Source organism: Mastigoproctus giganteus, chromosome 9 (assembly GCF_048544385.1).
Source record: "Mastigoproctus giganteus isolate SK-2022 chromosome 9, ASM4854438v1, whole genome shotgun sequence".
NCBI lineage: Eukaryota > Metazoa > Arthropoda > Arachnida > Uropygi > Thelyphonidae > Mastigoproctus > Mastigoproctus giganteus.
Genome location: NC_143583.1, coordinates 112,216,820 through 112,235,207, shown reverse-complemented (window position 1 = coordinate 112,235,207; position 18,388 = coordinate 112,216,820).

Here is an 18,388-nt window from a genome sequence, read left to right as displayed (position 1 = left end):
CAGTTGTTCTGTCAGTGTTGTTCCCTTCATCATTTCTGTACCTCACGAGGTTCCTTTGGTATGATTTTCCCATATCCAGCCGACTCCTATGAGAAGCTACAAATTACTATGTTAGGGTTACCCGTAAATGATTACATTAACCCGTATTCGTGTCTGTAAATTGCGTATGTTCTCTGGTCGATTTGCCTGTTTTGCTGGACGAAAAAAAACCCAGTTTTTGAGGGAAAAAATCTTGCTATCTACGCCTGAGACCGACTAACTCAGCCACAGAGTGAAAAAAGCCCACTAAAGTTCCTCGCGTCATCGACGGGATTCGAACCCGGGCCTTTTCCACCCGGTGTGGGAAGGACGGTGACGATACCATTGTGCTACCCACGCAGACATGAGAAGCTACAGGTAAAAATCTGACTGGTCCTTAAGTTTTGCACACCAGTAAATGATGCAAGGAAGCAAGCTTAAACAGCACGCCGAAAAAGCTACACACCTCATCTGTTCATGGGCTCTAGTAGTTTGCTTAATTCTTCCTTAAATATTTCAAACTGCCCACTGCCAGGATACAAAATAAAAGTTTCGACCAAAAGTCAATTTTTCTCTGGGTTAAAGCATATTTTAGAACAATCTATCCGCAGCCACCCTTTTTCAATTTAAGTTTATATCCCCTTACATATTGTGCCCTAGAAAGGGTAAGGATGCCATCAACAATTTGTTTACTCACCTAGTAAAAGCCTTAAAGACTTCAATAACATATCCATCCCAACAAATCCGCGTACTTTTTGAAATGAAGCTTCCAGATCTGTATTCAATATGCGGCCTAGTCATTACTTATACAATCACCTCCATATCCCTGCTGGCAAAATTCCGGTAGAACTCCATGTCTCAGCAGCCTGTTTGCACTGTCAAAGAACTTCATATCGGAATATAGAATTATCCACAGGACTCTTTCATATTCCACCACTTTGAGTGTGGCACCACCCAATTAGTATCTTTTTCCGGAATTACTGCTGCTGCCCAAATGCAGTACCTTAAAATGATCAATATTACAGCTCAGTTAGCACTTCCCAGTGCATTTGCTTAATATTTATAAGTTTGTCGAAATAGTGCACCTTGATTCCTGCCATTAATCACACTACACTACCGACCTTTGTGTCATTTGCAAACTTAGACAACAGGTTTGTCACGCTTTCATCAATATCATTAATAATTATTCAACTTGGACAATAAGCTGAGCAAACTTAGAAAATAAACTTGATATACCTTCACTAGTATCATTAATAAATGCTGAAAATTCTAAGGGGGGGGGCACTCGGTACTGAAACCTGAGGGAAACCACTTATAACATTAGTCCAAGAAGAGCAGTGCCCATTCATAATCACTCTCCCTCTTCTGCTGGTCAACCATTTTTTAATGATTGCATTAATTTTGCTATCCAATTTGCTCCATTTTGTACGCCAGGCTTTCTTTTGGAACAGTGCCAACAGTTTTACCGAAATCTATGTAAATGATATGAAAATTATTTTTGCATCAATTCCGTTGTACTTCGCTATTCATATTAGTCAGACGAGATCTCACCTTAATAAATCCATGCTGCGACTGCAGTGTTGTTGTTGTTGTTGTTGTTGTTGTTGCCGTAGCAGAACTTTAAGAGCATCGGCGGGGACTAAGGCCATGCTGCTCCGTGTATATTGTGTGTAAATTGCGTTTGTTCTAAGGTCGATTTTCTGTTTGTTGGGAAAAACCTGAGTTTCCGGAAGATAAAACCATGCTACCCTCGCCTGAGACCGACCACATTGCGAAAAAGGCCCATAAAAATTCCTCGCGTTATCAACGGGACTCAAACTGAAGTCTTTTCCACCCAGTGTGCGGAGGACAGCGATTGTACCAACGGTGCTACCCATGGGAGTGCAACCGCAGTATAATTGCATTCCTGTCTAGATGGTCCATAGCGTCTTTAACCAGTCACTCAAATATTTTCCCTGGAATAGAAGTCAAGCCTATATGCCTGTAATAATTCACTTTGTCATTTATGAACAGTAGCAACATTTGCGTAAATCCAGTCTATAGAGAGTTCTCCCGAATGAAAAGATACCCTTAAAGGATACCAATATGAAAATCGGAAAGGATACCATATGGGCAAAGTTTGGTTCAACTTTTTCTACTTATTTTAATATAACTGGATAGATTCTATAATTTCCCCAAATGTCTTATTTACTCTTTTCTACAACAATTTCCATTCCAGTTTATTCTTAGTTATTACAAGATCATTTAGTTCTCAATTATAACTTGATATACTTCCGTTGTTGTTGGGTTTTAGGACAATCGACGACTAAGGTCATATTGCTGCGTGTATATTGTCTGTAAATTGCGTGTGTTCTGAGGTCGATTTTCTGTTCGCTGGACAAAAAACCCGAGTTTCCGGGAAAAAAAAAAAACATGCTAGCCTCACCTGAGACCGACTAATTCAGCCACGTTGTGAAAAAGACCCATAAAAATTCTTCCCGTCATTGACGGGATTCGAACTCAGTTCTTTTCCACACGGTGTGGGGAGGACGCGATCCTACCAACTATGCTACCCACTAGGGGGTACACTTCTGGTATCCCAACCATAAAGACTTCTTCAAGTATGAATGTATATATATAATAGTTATTGAGTTTTTCGGCAACCTGGACGGACAAGATCATCAATAGTTGTCCCATTCATATATATTGAAGAAATGTGTTTCATGCCCTTTCTTCTAGTGTTGACATATGCAATTCTTTGCTGATATATTTGCATTCCTAGCCTAAGATTTCTCGTAATCTGCCTTAGTTTACTGCAAACTTCTTAGTGACTTGATTGCAAATTGCAGCATGCACCTTAATGCTTTTCAAATTAGCAAAAAGCATAATAATAACACCGATCATGAGCAGTTCCATCTCTTGACGGGTATTGCTACCAAGTACACAGGGTGGTTATTGAAATAAATAAATAATAAGAAGAAGAATAATGAAAGATAAAACTAAAAAAAAAAAAACCAAACTATTATTTTTAGGCCACCCGAATAATTAAATGCATCTGCCGTGCTGTGTGTCTTATGTCTGTTAATTTCTGTGTTCTATGGTTGATTTGTCTGTTTGCTGGACGAAAAACCCCAGTTTCTAGGGGGAAAACCTTGCTATCTACGCCTGAGACCAACTAACTCAGCCACGGAGTGAAAAAAAGCCCATTAAAGTTCCTCGCGTCGCCGATGGGATTCGAACCCGGACCTTTTCCACCCGGTGTGGGGAGGACTGTGACGCTACCACTGTGCTACCGCGCAGGCAGTGAAAGATAAATAATAATAAAATAAACATCGGCAAGTTGTTCTAGCGGACCACCCTTTCCCAAGGTCGGAGTGACGGCTAAGGCATGTAGTGGCGCCGTCTGGTGTAACTCCCAAGAACTAACTCTACCACTGGACATAAGCCGGTTGGACATAAGCCATAGTTGGATGATGTCGAAGAGAAATAATACTGCATCGAGTGTGGCGCAGGATAAAGTCACTCGCGTTCAGGCCTTAGGCAGAGGGGTCGGTTCGAAAAGGCGGAAAGTCTCCCGAGGAAGACAGTGGAGTAAGTGGCGCTTTTCCCCATATGGCTAGCACAAGAGAAGGGCAAGACCATCCAGCCCTACCAACTGGAAGTGCTTTCTGCGCAACTGCACTAGGGACCATCCAGGAAGGAAGAAAACGCCAATGCACGAAGTGGAGCATCAAAATGAATACATACATCATGCGAGCGTACTACGAAATAACCAAGCTAGAGAACGATATGACAATGTGCAGGTCGAGACTACATACCAAGTGGTTTGAATGGTTCCTGGATACTCAGTTCACCAAACAGAGAACAGCGAACCAGAGAAGGACCATCGTGACGAAGAATCTGACAGCTCCTGCAATCTTGAAAAAAAATTAAGCAGGACGTGAACAGTCAACTACAAAAAAAAACACGAGAAACGATAATACGGAACCAGAGGAGGAAGATCAAGAAGAAATACAACCCAGAGCGGTTGAAGTGGAAAGAGACAAGTTCATGATATCCAGAATAGAAGATGAGTGGAAGAAGACCCTAACAGAATTCGAAGGAATGGACCCCACAAAGACGAATGTGAGGCCCAAAGCAGAGGCCCAATAGAATCCTGTGGAGAGTCACAAATTCAAGCTATTTTATTAGTCATTGTATAAATATGATATTATATATGATATACAGGCCTGACGTAACCCAGTGGTCAGGAGCAAGAGTGCATAGCACGCGTTCCTTGAGTGAACCGGGGTTCAAGCCCGTGACTACTAAATACGATAAATATTTGTATTGACGATTTATTGTAAACTCTACTGACTTGGTTGTCGTGCCGGAGTATAAACAGAAAATTTATTTATTTTATTTATATAATATCATATTTATACATATACAGGGTTATTCAAAATGAAGTCCGGGGTTTCAAACAATTCCTGTACACACATGAGCAGACATGGGAAGAAAGAAATATTTCCAGAATGCAAGTATAGTAATGAAGTTTTTTTACATACCTCATAAATGTTCAATATGAGAGCCTTTAGTGAAATCGCACCAAAATCGCACATTCTGCTTATTCATTTTCCCCGACAAATGGAAGGTCGATTCATCAGAAAAAATCACTCTGTCAGTAAAGTGGCGTTGCACAACGGTAACAGATTTACTTACATGAAACTCCAACACAGTAAAAGTTTTCTCATTACATTCCGAAGCCCTGTCGCAACAGAGCAGAACTAGAGTCACAGGCCAACGAATGACTGCACAGCGGTATGCGTCCAACGCCATCTGGTGGTTAGCCGTACAGCATACCGAACATCGCGAGCGTGGGAACGAAACTTGAGATGTTATGCGTTCTTTCGAAATGGCTACAAATGATTATGACACATGCGCTTTCCCAAAAAAAAATTCTGAAATCCCAGACTTCATTTTGAATAATCCTGTGTATATTATATATATTAGATATATATATGATATTATGGTCACCCGTGAATGATTACATCTACCCCATATATTTATTTTGTCTGTAAATTGTGTGTTCTCTGGTCGATTTGCTTGTTTTGCTGGTCGAAAAAAAACAAGTTTCTGGGGGTAAACCGTGTTATCTACGCCTGAGACCGACTAACTCAGGCACAGAGTGAAAAAAAGTCCATTAAAGTTCCTCGCATCATCAAGGGAATTCGAACCCGGGCCTTTTCCATCCGGTGTGGGGAGGACTGTGACGATACCACTGTGCTACCCAAGCAGACAGGTGTCCACAGCAAACAATAGATCAAAAATCAGAGAACGGGGGACTACTTGGATACACTGAAGCACAACCTCCTCGCACTCAGCAAGCGCCCAGAGGAAAATAAACAACCGAATTTCGATGAGGACCAAAGAGCCTTCTACAGGAGTCTAAGAGAAGACGGGAAAGACGGAAACAGACCACCCGAGCAGAAGACGATCGAGGAGTTCTGGTGCAACATGTGGAGAAGCGAAGATAGAACTAAAACGGAAGAAAATCAAGGACGTACTAGAGATGAGAGAATGGGAGATTCTGGAGGAAGAAGTAAAACAGTCGATCAGAAACTTCCACAACTGGAGAACACAAGGAATAGATAACGTCCACAACTGCTGGCACAAGACGTTGACTTGCACACACAAGCACCTAGCAGAGAAGTTCATCCGAATGATAAGGCACCCAGAGAGAACCCTGAAGTTTCTCACCCAAGGAATCACATTTCTGAAGCTTAAAGACCACGATACAACAAACCCGGCGAAATACAGTCAAATCAACTGTCTCCCAACAATGGGCAAGATCCTGACCAGCTGCATAACCAAGAAGATATCAGACCACTTGGAGAGCCAGAACACAATGACCAAACAGCAGAAAGGATGCAAGGAGCAATTGACCGGAGATGCCGCAGTTATAGAGAAAGTCTACAAGAAGCGACGCAATCTGTACACGGCCTTCATCAATTACCGCAAGGCCTTCGACTCCGTGCCTCATAGCTAGCCAATAGAGGCGCTGAAGATTTACAAATTCAATCCGACAGTGACAAACTTCCTAGAAGCAACGTTGGCGAAATGGAGTCCACCATTAAGGTCGAGAACTTCACAACCAGACCGATTCCCATCAGGAGAGGAATCTTTCAAGGAGATGCCCTGAGCCCGCTGTGGTTCTGTCTAGTACTCAACCCACTATCTACCATGCTCAACAACAGCAAGTATGGATATAACCTCAAAGAAGAAAGGGAAAACTTGAACTACTTGTTGTACCTGTATGATATTAAGCTCTACGCGATAAGAAACTCCAGAAACTACTCCGGATCACTGAAGAATTCAGCAATGATATCAGGATAGAATTTAATCTAGACAAATGGAAGATCCAAGGATTGCATCAGGGGATAATAGTCGGCCAAAACTACGAACTGCAGACTGGTCAAGAGATCGAAGCCATGACAGAGGGAGAGATTTACAAATACCTGGGATCTATGGAGGATCAGAGTTACAGCACAAGGAAATCAAGGCCTGCCTGACTGAAAAATACTACCAGAGACTCAGAAGCCTACTGAAAGCAAAGCTGAACGGAGGGAACACAGTTAAAGCCATAAACACCTATGCAGTCCCAGGGCTAACGTACTCCTTCGGGATCATAAATTAGACTAACACGGAGCTGGAGGATATCTTGAGAAAGGCAAGGACAGTGATGACTAAGAGCCGCCAACACCACGCGAAGTCAGCCGTGGAGAGACTCACAATAGATCGGAAAGAGAAAGGGGCCTGATAAACCTCATCAAGCAAGAGAAAACAGCGATAGCTAACTTGGAGGATTACTTCCAGAAAAACGCAGCAGCACTCTACCAGGCCATAAGGAAGATAGACAAGCGACATACTCCCATCAACCTAAGCCAGGAGTCCCCTCACGCTCGTGGGACACAAACGAAGCTAGAAAGATGAGCAAAGAAGACATTCCATGGCAGACGCTACAATGACATCCATCAAGACCACATAGATAAAATGGCCACCAATGCATGGCTCATAAACAGGACGGTGTTCTCTGCGACTGAAGGATTCATGCTCGCCATCCAAGACCAGGCAATCAGCACCAGAAACTATAGAAAAATACATCACAAAGGAGCCCCGAATATCAGATGACACATGTCGACGATGCCACCTGCCCTCAGAAACGATCCAACACATCACCGTTGGATGCAAGATGATCAGTCAGACTGAATACGCTCGTTGACACGACCAGGTAGCCAGGATAATACATCAGAAACTCGCAAAGAAATGCTAGTTGATCAAAGGAAGCGTACCTTGTTACAAGAATGAACACCAGGTAGTACTAGAAACCCCAACCCACACGCTGTACTGGGACCATGTCATAATAACGGACAAGACAGTCCCGCAAAATAGATCGGACATAACCCTTATCAAAAAGAAGAAAAACGCTACCTATCTGATTGACATAGCGGTCCCCAACACTGGCAACTTCCAGAAAACGCATGAGGAAAAAAATCAGGATGTACACGAACCTAAGACAGGAAATCAAAGCGATGTGGCATATGTATGCCACAGTAACAAGTAACGACCATCCTGATCATCGTGTCAACCACCAGTATGGTGACAAAGACCCTACATAACAGCCTAGCAGCAATAGGTCTCCGAGCGAACACCTACAAGGAACTGCAGAAAGTCGTAATACTGAACACCTGTAGGGTAGTCAAAGAGTTTCTCCATCAACAGTGACACAGACATAACAACCACCATGTGTACTTGGTAGCAATATTAAGAGGAATAATAATAATAATAATAATTGATGACTTTATTTTTAAACTCAAATCTGTGATGTTTTAATGATATGAGCCTTTTTGTTTTTTGGTCCAGAGTTTAATTTCTTCAAGAATTACAACATACTTCACAGTTTTTTTCACACGACTATGACTTTAACTAACCGTGCACATTCAACAACCAAACTATTATATTAACAGAAATCGAGGATGGTGATTATATCTACTGTACTACGCGCGAGGGTAGCAAAGCCGAACAAAATTTCTCTCCTATTGACGGGATTCGAACACAAGCATTGTTTCGTATGCTGTAAAGAATAGCAATCATAACCACTTTGCCAACCGCTAGGGCTTTGTTGTGGGCGCCAAACTTCATACAATTGTGGTTAATTAAATACTTGAAAGATAAGATTTTACGGCTTACTCTCAGTGTTCATTCCATGTGATAATTTTTTAAGGATTTCATAACAAGGAACTAAGCACAGAGGAAGTTTTTCATGTTGTATCGAAACATTCATCACTGCGATTAACAATTCTTTTTGTTCCTTCACAAATTCAGAGTAAAGGATATGATAATGTTATCAACCCATCACATCATTCAGATAAAAATGTCACATGCTGCATATCATATTTATCAAAAACACAATGTAATCACCAGTGCTGTAAATCGAGTCTCTCTCTCTCTCTCTCTCTCTCTCTCTCTCTCGCTAATCTAAGCATTGAATTTATATACTGTATCTCGATGACTTGTAGCTTTAACTTTTAAGATATCGTTTTGAGTTTATTAGGAAAAAAGAAAATAGTATCATTGCTTATATCGGTAAAACCCATAGTTCTACCACAGAATCAATGATAACAAATTAATTTTGAAAATGTATATTTAGAATTAAAGAATACAGTATACAGTTAACTTAAGGGTATCAGCAATTTAATAATCATTATATTATAATAGACCAAACACGGTGAGTATAAAGTCATATACAACTCAGAGTGAACTTATTTTTATATTTTAGCCTTAAGAATGAACAAAATTACGGTATAGATTAGGGCTAAAGCCTCTTATGTAAATAGTTTAACTAATGTACAAGTCAGTGTATTTGCATCATTTCTGTACATAGCCAACTACATAAGTAGTTATAAATTGGTATCATTAAGTATATCTCATATTGTGAATACCTTCACAACGAGTTGCCATGATATTGCACTACCTCGAATAAGTAACGCTTCACCATGGGAGAAGACTATTGTTACTTATTCTCAGCGGATACCATCACCCATACGGCACCATTTCGGAGCTTATTGGTTCCTCATCAGCGGGTGGGCAGATACCCTGGTGTTGCAATAATGAAAACCCAGTTGCGAATTATAAATCCACAATGTGAGAGATGCCTGATGGTGTGGAGTAATTTAGATTACGGTATAGTATAGAGCTAAACTATACCGTAATCTAATAAGTAACAATAGTCTTCTCCTATGATGAAGCTTTTCACTCAGTTTGAGTTAACCAATCTCAAATGGAGATGAGACAATTTTTCCCCATAAGTTATTCCGGGTGGGGGGTTTCTCTCCCGAACAGTATTTTTTCCCTTGTTATAAAGGGTATAACTTAATAAGAGAGAATGGGAAACCATCGCATATAACTCGCATAAAATTCCTGGATTCGGGCATAATATATGAGTGGTATGTAATTTTACATAATAAATATTATATAACTTTAAACCCTGTACATTTGTGCAGACAAGTAATAAAAGCATAGGCTCAGAGTTATGCTCAGAGGGTGGAGTTCACGTGATATTATCAAAAACGGTGATATTCTTGAATTGGGAAGTTCCTGACTTGTCGTTGCCGATTTTTAATAGCTGTAGATTCAAACAATTGCATATATAAATTTACTAAGGGGGGGGGTGGCATTGTTAATATAAGAGCTGGATAGAAGGTATGACTTCAGTTCCTTTGTTTCTAGTGCAAGGATGGAATACATAAATAAATATTGGTTTTAACGGCTCCCAAATGCTGACATAAGTGTAATATGTCTATGGAAGCATGTGTTCACGAGTTCGTAAGCATTGAGCTGTGTGCAGAGTGAAAACCTTACTTCCTCCGCAGATACCGGCAACTACAACCTCGATTAAAGCGGACTCTAGAAATTCCTCCAGTCGCAGATGGAAATCGAACCCAGACCTCTAAAAGTGATTGGAAGACGGCGATGAAATTAGGCTGCAAGGATTGATGCGAACAATAGTTAAAAGTATTGTCTAATTTTAGTGAAGAATCTACCAATAAGTACAAAGTACTTAGGGCAGTTGCCGTTGATAACTTTAGCCCTGAGTATATTTGATGGATCTAACCCACAAAGATAACAATTCGTTCAAGAACAAGATTAAGGCAGAATTGCAGTTTTGTTAGCAACCTGAAAATATTTGATTACCGAGCAGTGATCAGATATTTTGGTATTTTTATTAACAAAAACAATTTTCTTGAAAGAGGATGGATTTGCTAAAAATATGAAATTTATCCCTAATTATCCCAAATATCTGATCACTACTCAATAATGAGACACAATCTAAATTCAGAATGATTACCAAGTTGAAACAGGTCATGGCGCTTTATGCCATGGCCCCGGTAATGACGAAATCATTTCAAGGAAATAGCTCCCACTATAGGCCATCTTTTAAAAATCGAAAAACACTCGAATTTCCATTGCAAACAAATAACCGAAATTCGGAATTTTCCGGGATTCACCGGAAAATTTGAACCCCGGTTTTTAATGGTTAACTCGAATTCGAGTTAACTGAGATTCAAAATGTTTGGAAATTTTGTAATATTCTCAATAGGTTGGGGGCGGGGGGGAGATAAAAAGAAAAAATATACGTACCGGAACGTCCATTAACAGAATATTATTATTATTATTATTATTATTATTTTATCATGGTGCAAGGAAGCCTGAGGCTTATGTTGCACCAGCCAAAAAAAAATTTCTGATTTACCCTGAGAGAGAGAGAGATGATGATGATATCCAGCTCAGGACCCTGGGTGTGCCAAGCCCATACTCACCAGATGTGAGCCCCTGGGATATGTTATTTTTCACAGTATACACGAGTTCGTAAGGCATTCAGGTGCGATCCAAATTATTCCGAGCTACGGTCTATGTTTAAAAATTGAAAAAGTCAATTCATTTACAAAACCAGGAGATTTGGGGTAATAGATTTGATTTTGCTTGATCGAGCCATGACATAAAAACCAATAAAAGAATATTACTTTATTACATATCAGATAATGATAAAAAAAATTAATGATTATAAAGACAACGGCAAACTTATAATGCATAATACAATAAGAATCAAGAAGAAATGTATTTATGATGTAGTAAAACAGCAATCGAAAATAAAAGATAATACGATTAATGAGAGAGAATCAATCGAAATAAAATAAAACAGCAATCGAAAATAAAAGATAATACGATTAATAAAGAGAATCAATCGAAATAAAATAAAACAGCAATCGAAAATAAAAGATAAGATAATTAATGAGAGAGAATAAAATGACATTAATAAAAAGAAATATGGGGAAAGATTAATAATAAGAAACAAAAGTGAAAAAAAAAAAATATATATATATATAGTAATAATAGTAATAGAAGCATGCGATGCAAGAAAACAAACGTATGAGCTTATGTAGCATCAGCCAAAAAAAAAAAAAAAAAAAAAAATTCAAATTCACGCCATTCCCTCTAAATGTTTATCCAGTTCCTCCTTGAATTTATTTAAGCTGTCAACTTCCACAACTACAGATCGAAGTTTGTTCCATAACCAGCCGCTGGCTAAAGGCAAATTTCTGCACATTTATTTTACAACAGTCTTTCCTTAACTTGAATTTATGCCCCCTTAGGTTCGTAATCTGAGCAAGTGGAAGGATCCCATCAGAATTCAGCATGCTCAACCCATTCAAGATCTTATACACCTCAATCAGGTCACCTCACAGGTGCATAGTCTCCAGCCGCTGCAATTTGCAGAACTTGAGCCTCCCTTGGTAAGAGGATCCCTTCATTCCCCTCACAAATCTTGTTGCCCTTCTCTGTACACGCTCAAGCAAATCTACATCCTTCCTAAAATGAGGTCTCCAGGCCTGTATGCAGTACTCAAGGCGTGGCCTGACCATTGCCTTATACAGAGGGACAATCACTTCCTTTTCCCTGCTAGCAAAATTCCTATATATCATTGACAAAACCCCATGACCTGCCCTGGCAGCCTGTCTGCATTGCTCAGAAAACTTCATATCTGACTGCACAATTACTCCCAGGTCTTTTTCATAGTCTCATACACCGGTTTAACAGTTAATGTGGGGCACTCTTCCATTAAGATTTTCCACCAATATGTAGATGCCAAAAATAATACGTATATTTCCTGAACAATGTCAAACAAATTTTCAATTTCTAGAGAAGCTTTTGCGGCATCATTTATTACTAAATTTAAACTATGCGCTGCGCATGTCACATAAAATGCTCTCGGGTTGATATCTAAAATTCGTTTCTGAAGACCACTATTTTTACCCTTCATGTTAGCCCCGTTATCGTAGGATTCGCCACGCATGTCATTAATATTGATGTTTTCTTGCTTTAAAAAATTAAGTACAAAAGTACTAAGACCTTCAACTCTTTTATCTGAAATTAAACAAAAGCTTAATAAATGTTCTTTTATTTCAATTTTTTTTTGCTTCATTATTTAAGTTGACAAATGTTACAATTATTGTTATTTGTTCTTCGTGATTAGCATCTGGCGTACAATCTAATATAATCGAATAATATTTACTTTGTTTTAACAAAGTAAATATTAACAAAGTAAATATTATGAGCCTTGCATATTCTCTCGAGGGCCGAATTGAATGACAAGGCTCTCATCATGTACTCCCTCCTATTGTGTCTGGGCAGAATTGCAGACACTTTCAAATTTAACCCTAACTCACGACTTTTTTTGCAACATTGACCTGTACTTGTTAAGTAAATCTGCAGATCTCCTATTCTTAATGTCATCGGTGCCAACGTGTACAACAATATCACCTATTGTGCCCTTAAAAGATGATATATGCTTTACAACGTCATCAACTTTTTCCCTTGGCAGACATACCCTGGTCCTGTTCCATCTATCCTTTTTACACAATATATTCCCCGTCTCCCTGACAATAGAGTCACCAACAATAACTAGTTCCTTTGGGCCCAGCGCATTCTGGGCTTGATTGCCGCTGTTGCGTGATGCCCAGGAGTGAGCTCTAGCGTTGAGTTAGGCAGCTGAGAGCGTGACGGGCCCCTCATATTAATTTCTTTGAGGGCATCTACCCTACACCTCAAGCTCTCATAGACGCCCAGTAGAACGCTGGGTTGATGCCTAATTTCTAGACACTCTCTGCACCTGGTACACACAAAGACATCCTCCTTGGCTAGATCATGTTCTGTTCCAGAGAGTTCGGCAAACATTTCACAAGTTGCACGTTTTTTTAGGCTGTGATGCGTTGAAGAATCGCCCCCCCTCTGTTCTCCCTCGAGTCACAGCACTCCTGCAACTTTGTGCCCGTTGCTTTGCTGCTCTAGTCTGGGGCATGATATTTTAAATTAATAAGATCAATAAATTTAATTAATTAATTGTCAATACTACGCTATCTAATAGAATCCTAAATGCAGTGATGCGTATTACGCTATATAATTATACGTTAGAGCTATGTAGTTACCACAATTAAAAATTTGAATTCCCTACTACTCTATACAAAAACAATGGCTGCAGTTTTACGTATATTAAGTAGTTATTATTATTATTATTATTATTATTATTATTATTATTATTATTATTATTATTAGCTATATGGTGAAAGGAAGACTGTGGCTTATGCTGCACCAGCCAAAAAAAAAAAAAAAAAAAAAAAATTCCTGAGAGAACGTCATAAATAGAAGGAAATCACCAAGAAGGAGAAGAATGATGATATCCAGCTCAGGACCCTGGGTGTGCCAAGCCTACAAAAAACTCTTTATCTAAATTAAAAATAAAAATAACCAGCGTAACTATAACTATAAGACTACGTAAAAAGTACAATATAAAATAACAAATAAAAGGCAAACACTTATCGCTTTTTCGGAGCCTGCAATTCACAGCTGTAATTTTTAAAGAGAGTCAGCGCCCTCTTCAAGAGGTTGGTGCACGAAGTTGGTGAACGTTATGGAGGCAGTTGTGAATAATTAATTGCATTTGTAGTGACGTAATTGCCTCGTCCACTTCTCCCATTGGCTCGAATAAATATCACTGGGAGGAAAACTTTTTTAATGTATAGAGAGATTACATATCGGTTACTGAAGTATTGGTCTGTGATAACTAAAGTAGGATATATAATTTTTACATTGATGAATTCACGACTAAAAACACAATCTATAGTTGTTCCATTACGTTTAGTATTTATCGAAAGATCTGATGACATGTCCAAGTTGAAAAAAGTTTTCATAAATGTGCACAACTCTTTTCCATCCTCAGAGGTTAATTGTAAATAAAAAAACTAAAGCTCGGTTAAGTGGCGAAAAAAGGACAAATCGAGAAAGTTTCTTTAATGTGAGATCAACTAGAGTTTATTTTAAATCATACGTGACGCACAACAACATTAAGCCGACCGGGCTAGCCGGGTGGGTAAAGTGCCTGCCTGGTAACCCAAAGGTCGCGGGTTCGATTCCCGTCTCGGGCTTGGATCAAAGTACTGCAAAAACCTTGGAGGTGCATTATGGCCACAGAAGCCTATGCGCCACGACAAAAAAACAACAATATTAATGGCGTCGCAAAGAAAATATGAGGTCATTTTTCGAGATGAACTATTTTAGAGTGATACACTACCAGACGACAGTGTTCTCTCCCCCATAAACAATCACCCTTTCTTTTAATGGCACGTTCTTAGCATCCCCTTTCGTGATGGAACAGCTGCGTCAAGCAGAGGCCGTTTCCAAGGTTTCCCAAACAGTGACAGAAGGTTGCGAGAAGAATTCAAATCAGAAAACTACTGCAATTTTCAGAGGTTTGAAAGTTTTTGCTCTAGTATAGAGTTAAGATGAAGCTCCGTGCAAAATTTCATTAAATTTAGTCAACAGAAGGTAAATTAAACAGGAATAAATTTTCGTAACGCTTTTCGCATGACGGTTTTTCTTTACAAAATTTTTGGAATAACGCCAGTAAAAATGTTTTTAACATCAACAACTTATTTAATATACACAGATAACAGTAATAGCATTTGCCGTATAGTTTAAGGAAGCCACTGGAAGCCAAGCCAGCTGCACTGACGAAAAAAAAATCCCAAGTAGATAAGAAAATACAAATTATATGCTACCCTCCTCACACAGGTAATTATCCAATTGACTTTTGAATTTATTCGAACCGTCAGCCTCAACTACCTGCGAGGGCAACTTGTTTCAACAATCAATGACTCGCTGGCTAAAAGAAAAGGTCTTACATTTCAAGACGTGTTAGCAAATAGTAGTAATCCATGGTTTATAACAAAAAAAAAAAAAAAAAAAAAGAAAGAGCAAAAAGCAATGACCTTTATGCTCGAACAAAGATATAATAACTGCCAGATTTCTGTCAGTCCAATTTTAATGAAGTTCGGAATGGTTTGACAAATCGTTATAAAAGAACGAAATATAACATTTCAAGAAATTCCATTCACTCAGAATCGAGTTATTACATGCCGACGGACAGATTTGGTGAAGACAATAGGCACTTTAAGCGTATGTGCCAAGGAGCCCAAAAAATTAAGAGTTTCTAAACTAATAGAATCATACCTGGATCTCAGAAATGGGAGAGAAGATATAATAAATTTGATTTCTAAGTAGAAATCAGTAGGTAAAGGTAAAGATTAAATAAATAAAAATTTATTACTGCCATTATAAAGACTACATCGAACTGCATAAATACTGTATGTAGACTAAACTTTAATTATTTATGAAAATGAGATAAAGATGAAAGGATATAACTAGTTATAATCCAAGGAATGGTTAAAAAAATAATAGATAAGCTATATAAATACCTAGAAAAAAATAAATGATTTACTCAGAACAACATGCATATATATAGAACAATAGAATAATAAAAAAAACTGTCCTATTATGGTCATCCAACTGACGTATATGCCCATGTGTACTGTATATCCATAAACTGCGTGTGTTCCCTGGTTGATTTGTCTGTTTGATTTGTCGCGGGGGGGGTCTACGCCTGTGTTAACTCAGTCATTGACGGGACTCAAATCCGGGCTTTTTCCAGCCAGTGTGTGTAGAGAACTTTCATTCACCGCCTTCATTATACCACTCTTCGGACATCAACTTCTTTCTTTGACATCCCATACATTGTTATAGATAAAACAACGCATAAGATGACAATATATACAGTGCCCTATGCACTGCAACACGTGTATGGAACTGATTCTGATCAGTCAAAAATCACTTCAAGTGTCAGAGTCAACCACAATAATATCGATTTCAGAGAAACGAGATAAATTCTAAATAACATGACGTAAACACTGAATGCTAGTTAACAGAAGCAGATTAGACATTACTTAAAATATACATTAAACATTTTATTTTATTTATTTATTTTTCAAGTACTTTTGGTTGTGTGTAGATTTTTCGCGATATTCCATTTATAGGATAATACTCATTCACTGTAAAAAGGAATTTCCAGTGAATCAATCACTTAAAAATGAATGAAAAAAGAGGAAAGCTTCACTGTATATAACAGTTTCTCTATGCATTATCAATATCCTGTTTAATTGTTATCCTGTACCAGATATAGCATACTGATAAGCAGAGGATAAAGTATAAAATGGGATACTCTGATTTTTTTTAGTCGTCTGTGTTGAAGATTAACATCGCTGTTATCATTACATACCAAAATTTCACACTGTGTGCTATTTGAAATAAAGGTAAGCAACATTGAATATTTTTTATATAATTTTTTCAGATGATTTTTTATTTATAATTTTTGTTTGCAATTTCTAGGAGCGTTCACAGATGCGTAAGCATCTATTAGATTAAGCATCTCCGTCCATTTTGTAATCATAAAGAACGGAATTTCATGAATTTTCTCTTAATTCTTTTTAGAAACTTCTGTCGAGCCTTTCTGACTTCATTAAAATCGGACAAATAGAATAAAATGATTTATTACATTTAAGTGAGATTATTGATTTGTTTAAATTAATAAAATTTATTTAAAATATATTAATTACTTCATAAAAAATTATTAACGAAATTTAAGAAAAATTAATAAAAAAATTCAAACGCACTTGAATGTACAATACGCATATCACCTAGCTTTTTCTAGTAGTACTGCTCTGGCCTACAGTAGAACAGTAGGCGTAAGCAGCAGCAGCACTGTGTCCTCTGTGACAATATGGTTAATTGACTAATTGTCACTCGAAGTGTGGGTTGGAATCCCATCGAAGGTTGAAGGAATTTTTAATGGTCTCTTTAATCAAAGCTGTGATACCGATTTCAGACGAACACATACTTCTGCAGACAATATACGTACTCTCATGGGTATTACAGTTGGTATAATCACCGTCCTGCCCGACCTAAGTTCGAATCCCGTCAATTACGCGAGGAATTTTTATGGATTTTTTCACAACGTGGCCGAGTTAGTCGGTTTCAGACAGGAGCACATGTTTTTTTTTCTCCAACAAACTGCAAATCGAACACAGAACCCACGCAATATACAGACATATTATGTAAACACGAAAAAAGCCAAAAAAATACGAAACTTTCAGTATCGAATTAGCTGCTTTTGTTTCGAATAACAGCAAGTGTGTGACGCGGCATGGATTCTATAAGGTGCTTTAGCACGTTTTGGTCTAATTGTAATTATTCTTCCAGCAAAATACCACGCAGCTGTAACAAAGTTGAAGGAAGCGGACTTCGTTGCCTAATTGCTCTCTCCAGCATATCCCACACATTCTGAATACGATTGGGATCAGATGAATGTGGAGACAGGGGCAGACAGTGGGAATAAGTGTCATGTTCTCCGAACCATTTTTGCACGATTCTGGCACAATGCGCTGTTGCACTGTCATCCATATCAATGTCATGATATGGATGACAGTGCAATGTCATCCAGTGGCCATCTCCTCCGAGATAAAAGTGTAACATTGAAAGGTGAACTAGATGTGATACAAAATTCAAGTACTCCCTGGATGACATTTGACCTTCCGCCAGTATCAATGGACTCAGTCTGTGCCACCAAAACATTCCCACATCATGATACCACCTCCAAGCGCTTGGTTGTCTTAAGAAGGCAGGCAGGGTCCATCGCATCGTGAAGTTCTCTCTACACTTTCTGCTTACCATCAGTGCAAAACAAAGTGTATTGTGATCCGTCAGGCCACATGACTTTTTTTCCATTGTCCACCATCCAATCACGACGTTCTCGGCACCACTGCAAGCGGATTTTAATATTTTTCTCTGGAACAAGTGGCTTTCGAATAGGCAGGCGACTGCCAATACACAATTTCTTGAATTCCCTGCGCATGGTACTGGTTGAAATATGGTAGTTTTGGGCTTGGTTAAATTCAGATGTTAT